The sequence below is a fragment of the Mus caroli genome, chromosome 19, assembly GCF_900094665.2.
Source record: "Mus caroli chromosome 19, CAROLI_EIJ_v1.1, whole genome shotgun sequence".
NCBI lineage: Eukaryota > Metazoa > Chordata > Mammalia > Rodentia > Muridae > Mus > Mus caroli.
The window spans coordinates 26,970,709-26,978,294 of NC_034588.1; the positions used below are offsets into that span (position 1 = coordinate 26,970,709).

General features: G+C 42.9%; 1 protein-coding gene across 1 annotated transcript in view; it reads left to right on the forward strand.

Moving 5' to 3' along the window:
* The first annotated feature begins 1,304 nt into the window (after window positions 1–1,304).
* Il33 (interleukin 33) overlaps window positions 1,305–7,586 on the forward strand; it is a 35,063-nt gene continuing 28,781 nt past the window's right edge. The window contains exon 1 of the mRNA XM_029472819.1: window positions 1,305–1,353. The gene's annotated coding sequence lies outside the window, so the exon portion shown is untranslated. The remainder of the gene's footprint in view (window positions 1,354–7,586) is intronic.

The window sequence follows — 7,586 nt, forward strand, 5'->3', positions numbered from 1 at the left end:
TCGCTGCAATGAAGTTTCTATAAAAGAAGGCAAACACTACTTCTCCCTAGAAGCATGTCTTTATTATTTTTTTTTTCTTCAAGCTACCTTGTTTGCTCTATGTGGGAACCACAGATTTTTATTGTCCTGGTGGTGACTTTACGTCATATGAAGTAAGCACCTTAGTCTGGTTCTCCTAAAGGATTTTTGTTTCTTATTTTCTCATGTGGACCCTTCAAACCACTAGTGTTTCCTTTCCTTTATCATCATCATCATCATCAATCATTTAGTAGGTAAACTGCTCTGTGGTCAGAGTAGGGAGGCAGGTCAGCTATGTTGAGGTACATGGAGCTCTGAGAGTTTCTATCTGTAGATAAGCTCCCTATTTCTGATGTGCCACAGGGAACGATTTTATTATAAAGGAATTTGAAAGAAAAAAAAAAGTGGTATCGAAAGATGGCCTAGTCGGCCATCAATGGAAAGAGAGGCCCATTGGACTTGCAAACTTTATATGCCCCAATATAGGGGAATGCCAGGGCCAAAAGAATGGGAATGGGTGGGTAGGGAAGTGGGGGGCGCTATGGGGGACTTTTGGGATAGTATTGGAAATGTAATTGAGGAAAATATGTAATAAAAATATTAAAATAAATAAATAAATAAAAAAAAATACTTACATTTTCAAAAAAAAAAAAAAAAAGTGACATCTTCATGAAGGTTGTAAAATAAGCCAGGGGTGAAAGTGAAATAGAAAACCAGAAGACTGTCCATAAAGGAATGCTGAAGGTCCGACTTGGGAGTTTAACTTACCATGAGCCCAACTGTGAAGGCGAGGGGCAGAAGCGCTGGGACATGAAGATGGGGGAGGGCTGTATGTGAGCTAATTCTGCTATGAGTCTGGGAGGAGAGGGGCCACAAAATCCATCATTTGGAAGTTAAAATTTATAACCAAGACAGAGGAGGAGAACAGGTGCGCTGACCAGCCCTGTCAGGTGTCAACAGGTGGCAGCTCCAGCCCTGGAGGCTAAGGCAAGAAGATCATGAATTAAGAGGCCAGCCGAGACTACATAGCAAGACCTCATCCCTCACCACCACTCACCCCAACACACATAGAAAATCAAGATATAAAGGAAAGATAGAGGGGAGGCATAAATCAGAGTCTTAGATGTTTACAGAACGATAACAGTAACATTGACAGGAATGCTATTAGCTTATTGCAAAGAAGTGAGAAAAGTTGGCCCCGATCCTGCCTCCCACAGCTCTCTTCCTAGACTGTTTGGTTCTCTGCCAAGTTCTGAGGAATAAAAAGCCCGAGGCGCTCTGCACAGAAGAGAAACTGCAGCTACAGAAGGGAGAAATCACGGCAGAATCATCGAGGTAAGACTGAGACCAAAACCGAGGGAAATATCTAGTGGGTTTTGTAAAGAAAAAAAATCTTAGGACCTGTGGAGCGCCCCTCCCTTCTTATTTCTGAGAAATAAATCACTAGGCTGGTTTGTTGTCGTTGCTACTAACTCATCATGGCATTTGCTTTCATCTGGGTGATGTTTAAAATTATTAAAAAATTGCATGATATAGGCAGTTGTTAGCCTTTAAATCCCCATTCATGGCAGTGAAACTTTACAAAGCAAGATGGTAATCCAACTTCCTCCTTTAATGCTTAGCAACTCTCTGCAAGTGGCTGTCAGTAAAAGGAGGGACACAGAAAAAACTGAGAACAGAGCATTTCTGGAAAAAATAAGGAATCAACTGTCTAAATGGGTAAAAAATTTTAAAACTCATCAATTGAGATTCTATTCACTCGAGAAACTTTCTTCTGAAGGCTGCTGGTCCTTTATGCTCCTGGCAATTTTTCTTCCTCATAGTTTCCTCTTCTCAATGAAGGTTGAGTGGTTCTCAACCTTCCTAATGCTGTGGCTCTTCAATAGTCCTTCATGCTCTGGTGATCCTCGACCATAAAATTATTCCATTGCTACTTCATAACCGAAATTTTTGCCACTGTTATGAGTGGTAATGTAAACATCTGATATGCAGGATATCTGATATGCAGGATATCTGATATGCAGGATATCTGATATAAATCCCTGTGATTCCCAAAGGGGTCTCCATCTACTGATTGAGACCCACTACTCTAACTGCATGCATGTGCTTCAGATATTTTAGTAAAGAACACAGCATGAAATACCTTATACTGTGGTCACGCAGGAGCCAGAGACTGCATGTGGCTGTCTGTCTTCCCAGTCTGCTTTCCACCTGTGTCTGCTTCAAGTCATCTTTGCTTGCTACTGTGGTCCACCACTGGGTCCAGCATCCTGGAAAACTGTTTTTCACTTTTGTCTTTCAAATCCTTGTTGCTCCTCTTCTGATTTCCTCCCGGATGACACACAGCTCTGTGTTCCAAACCTCTCAGCATCCTCTGATTTCTCAGAGTTAGGGGCCCCTGAGTCTTGTCACACAGGAAGACTTTCCTTAAACAGTTAAGCACTCCCGCGAGTAGCTTGCACTGTTGCCCGCCCGCCTGGCTCAAGTTTCACATTTTCTCCGTTCTTCTCTGAGAGGTTCTGGGATCTCCCATGCAACTGTGAGCAGCAGTAACTTCTGACTTCCTCTGGCACTTAGATGCTATTTCTTTGGATCACTGTTAACAGTGTGTACTTCACATTTACAGAGAAAATAATTCCATGGTGAGCTTTAACTTTCATGTATGGGTCGAGATAGGGTGGGAGTAGATAAAAAGGTGACAGATTAGGATTGCTACTCCGGGGTCTGCCAAGGAACACAGGAAAAGAACTTCGTGGGCAGCTTCTGGGAATGGGAGTATTGTTAATGCTCTATCCATAAATTAAATCACTGGAAGGAAACATCACAGAAACACAGTGCTGGGAAGGAATAAATATGTGCCCGGGAACATTTATGCTAAGGAAGTCTGATAATGTGTTTTCTGTCTTGTGTTTTACATGAGTCTGACTTTGCCAAAAATCAATGCATTGTAACAGTTGACACTTTTGCAAACATTGTACGTACAAGGTTGGGGGACAGACTTCCCCCTTTGAGTCTCAATGTGCAGAAGGGACAGTTAGATACTGCAAGATCAAATATGAACTCCTCAAACAGTAGAACTGTAATCCTGTGGAGCAATGAAAACAGATGGTTGGGTCAAAGGCTTCAGGGTCGTGGTAGGATCTCTTATCTCGGTGTTTCCTTACTGTTTCTCAGGTGTCGATGTCTGGGTGCAAAAGGAATTTGTTGTTGTTGTTGTTGTTTTATGGTGCTGTGACTCAAACCCAAGGCTTTGGACACACTAGATAAACATGCTACCACTGAACTGTCTCTCCAGGCTGCAACAGGCACTTCTAAGGGAACAGTCCTTACAGGGCAGGCAGACCTCTGGATGAGAGGAGACCAAAGGGCATGGGGAGTTTGGGGAACATTTCCCTTGCTGCTGACTCCTGACAATACTGCTTTTGCCACCCGTAAATTATACCCTCGAGGGGCTTTTTTTCTTTTCATTTAGAGGAAACACATGATTTAGTGCAATAGACAAAAAAAAAACAAAAAAAAAAAACAGGTTTTAGTGGCAGCTTCAAATCCATTATCTAGCTATTATTTATCAACTATGCGAATCTGTATCTTACCCAACATTCCTGAGCCTGATTTTTGCCCCCTCTTGTATGAAATGTGACACAAAACTATCAAATAAACAATCATTAAAACCCTACTCAAGAGAAGGTCTGTGACTGACTCCACAAGTCGGAAGTGACTGTCGGAGGTTACGGCTACTGAACGTGAGATGTTCATCTCCAGTGATCCTGTTCTTGCCACCCCCGTGACACAAATGTTACCGTCTCCATTTGTGAGACCAAGAAAGTGAAATTCAGAAAGGTTGTTCCTATCATAATAAGTGGTAGAGTTGATACATTTCCAGTCAGGGATTAAAATCCAAGGCTCAGTTTCGTTAAGAAACAAGAGAAGACAAAGAAGCAAGCAAACTTCTAACCCAATGTCATTAATGTCTTTATGCCTCTCTGAGAAGAAACACTTTTGATTCAAACTTCCCGTCATTTTCAAATGCAAACTATTAGTGAGAAGACACCATACTCCTCCACTTCTTTGGCCAGGGCTGATCCCACTGTTACCTCAGTGAGAGATTCCCACCAGCTACTGCCTCTTCTCTGTTTCTCTCATGATTGCTGTTGCTATGAACAAGAAGGACCCACCCACAAACTTGGCTAGGTGCTTGACTGGTTATGTCTAATTCCCTTCCACTTTGAACACCTCATAAATCAAATGAATTTTTAAAAAAAAAAAATTCCTTAGCAGTTTGAGTCCATCTGAGAATGCAATAATAATAAAAATAAATTCCATCAGAAGAATGTTTTGCTCATCAATTCCCGGAGTCCTAATAGAGACGTGATGTCTCGGGGAGGAGTTTAACCAACCTTCACTGCTGTGTAAGGCTATTCTGCTCATCTCAACCACAGTTACCTTGCTGGCTTGTGAATGACAGATACTTAAGAGATTATATTTAGTCAGGTTATATTTTCCTTAGCTCACTTATCTGTGTGCGTGCACTCATGGGCACCTGTGTGTGCCTGGGCATGTGCATAAATGTGTTGGTCACAGGACAGCTCTATAGAGTCTTTTCTCTCCTTCCACCTTATTGAACTGGGCTCTTTGGATTTGCACAGTAAATGCTTTAACCAGCTGAGCTTTCTTGACAGCTCCCTATCTCTTTCCCCAGTTAAAGAAAGTTTTGGGTTTTTGAGACAAGACCGTGTAACCCAGGTTAGCCTGGAACCCCTCAGGCTAGCCTTGAACTCATGACAATCCTCCAGCCACAGCCTCCCAAATGCTAGTATAACAAGTAGGCTTGACAACCACACAGGGTTCTTCTCCCACCCACCCCCAACCCCCACCACCACCACCACCAATATGGGAAGATGAGCTTTTAGCTGCTTTTTTTCTCTTGGAGCTTATCCCAATCAAACAGGGACTTCCTCGGCTATGAATGTGTTAGTTCAGGTCTCTCCTTTCTCGGTTGTATCTTCTGTTATCTTCTATGCACCAACCATATTCAAAAATATTTTGTAGCTAGTTGTGGTGGAGCATGACTATCATCAAAGCACTGGAGAGACAGAGGCAGGCAGGTCTCTGTGCGTTCTTCCCAGGTCTATATAGAAAGCAAGTTCTAGGCCAGCCAGGACTCCATGAGAGCCTGCCTGCCTCAAAACAAAAGCAAATCCACTTTGAGGAAGGCACATATTTTTTTCTTCACTGACCTAAGAGCATGTTTTGTGAATACAAACATACCTGTCATTATGTAGTAGACATTTAATATGATAAACTGGGTGCTTTTAATTTTTTTTTGTATTCTCTTCTCATATATTACATCCCAACCAGTTCCCCCTCCATCCCTTCCTCCCAGTCTTTCCCCCATCCGCACCTACCCTTTCCTCCAGATCCATTCTGTCTCCTCATCCCCTCAGAGAAGAGCAGGCTTCCCAGGGACATCAATCAAACTGCATAAAAAAAGCTATAAGAGCAGGCACATACCATCCCATCAAGGTTCGACAAAGCAGTCCAGTAGGACGAAAGGGGTCCCACAATACTTGGCAAAGAGTCGGGGACAGTCCCTGCTCCCACTGTGAGGATTTCCACAGGAATGTGGCCAAGCAACTCAGTCATAACATACATGCAGAGGACCTAGGTCAGACCCTTGCAGGTTCCCTGATTTCTGCAAGTTAAACTGGGTGCTCTCAACTGCAAGGAATACAAACAGCTTAAGGGAGTGTCACTCTTAGGATGTGACATCAAGCTTGTGATCTGGACATTTGACTATTATCTCCTTCATTATATCAAGTGGAAGACGCCTCCTTGGTATCAGACCCATGAGAGCAGACTCGGAGACAGAAGCATTAAAGCTATTGGTATTCTGATAACAACAGGGTGAATCTCTTTGGTGTGATCTTTGAGAAGAGGGGGACTTAACAGTCCTTTCCATTCGGTAGTTTCGAATGGAACCCGGTTCTCACAGTTACTAAGTCAGGAAGACTCAGCCTGCTATCGGCCCCATTTAAAGAGCCAAGGCAGGGATTCAGCTAATGGCTGCTGCCACATAATAAGTTTGCCCCACAATGTTGGTGAATCTTCAGCCCTCTGAATGGTACTTCTGTTAACGTGTAATACATAATCATTAGACAGCAGAATGAAATATCCAAGGTATGGATTGATGCTTGGTTGGCTGAGCTCCACGGCTTGGAACTCTCATTATCTCTGCGTGGAAAGCCCCTCTGCCCTGAACTTTCAAACTTCTCATCATCAGCTAATATTACTCAGTGCATGATGCTGTTAGTCTCACCTCTGAGAAGACCAGTGCTCAACAGTCTTTGTAACTTAATGTTTTTACTTCAGCCCAATTTCTGGTAACCCTAACCGAGACCACCAGGAATCCTATGCAAAAACAATAAAAACAGGAAGTAAGGGGGCAGCTGGAGACGCTCTCATGAGGTGGAATGATTGGAAGCAAGAACAACCAGCCTTACAGCTGAACATCAGCATTGGGAGGGACTCTTGTTTTGGCCTTTGGTGTGCCTGCCAGCTGGCTTGGGAAGGTGTCATTGTGAAACACGGAGCTTTTAACTGCCTGCTCTACAGCCTGAGTGTTTCTGTCACCCTCCAATGTGGACATCACAAACACTTGAGAAAAGCTCAAACTAAAAGCTGCACTAGGAGTGACTGTAGCCTTTGTACAAGGGAGAGCTTTATGCCATATGGATATACTTAAATTAACTTTCTAACAAAGGTGACATGAAGTAGTATTTTAATTGGAAAACATTGTGTAGCTGCTTTGTCTTCTGAGTGCCACTGTGGACTTACAGTTTTACTATTGTTTTGGCTTTACTATTGTTTTGGCTAAGTCATTAGCTATCCTTTTGAGTCAAATTGACACAGATGACAACTTGATCTGCTTAATTTTTAAAGTGCTAATGCTGTGCTCTTATTTATTATTATTATCATCATCATTATTATTTTGGTTTTTTTTTAAGACAGGGCTTATTTGTATAGCCTTGGCTGTTCTATAACTAGCTCTGTAGCCCAGGCTGGCCTCAGACTTACAGAGATCCGCCTGCCTCTGCCTCCTGAGTGCTGGGATTAAAGGTGTGCACCACCAACACCTGGCTGTTTTTTTTAAAGATACATTTAGTTTGAGCTCTGAGTGTCTGCCTGCCTGTGTATATGTGTGCTGTGTGTATGCCTTCTGCCAGTGGAGGCCTGAAGAGGGCACCAGTCCCTTGGAACTAGAGTCTAAGATGGATGTGACATGCCATGTAGTGGCTGTGAGTCAAACTCAGGTCCTCTGCAAGAGCAACCGGTGCTCTGAACCACTGAGCCACGTCTCCTGCCCTTCATGTTGGTTTTATTTACAGGCTTTCTTTTAACTTGGGAGTAATATTAGCTCCTGGAGCAGATAGGGGTCTGTTTAATAGCTTAGTGTATGAACTAAAGGGTCAACTGATGTTTTTAAATTTTAAAACATTGGCTGCATTGAGAAGAACATGTGTGTGTGTATGAATGTGTGTGTGTGTGTGTGTGTGTGTGTGTGTGTGTGT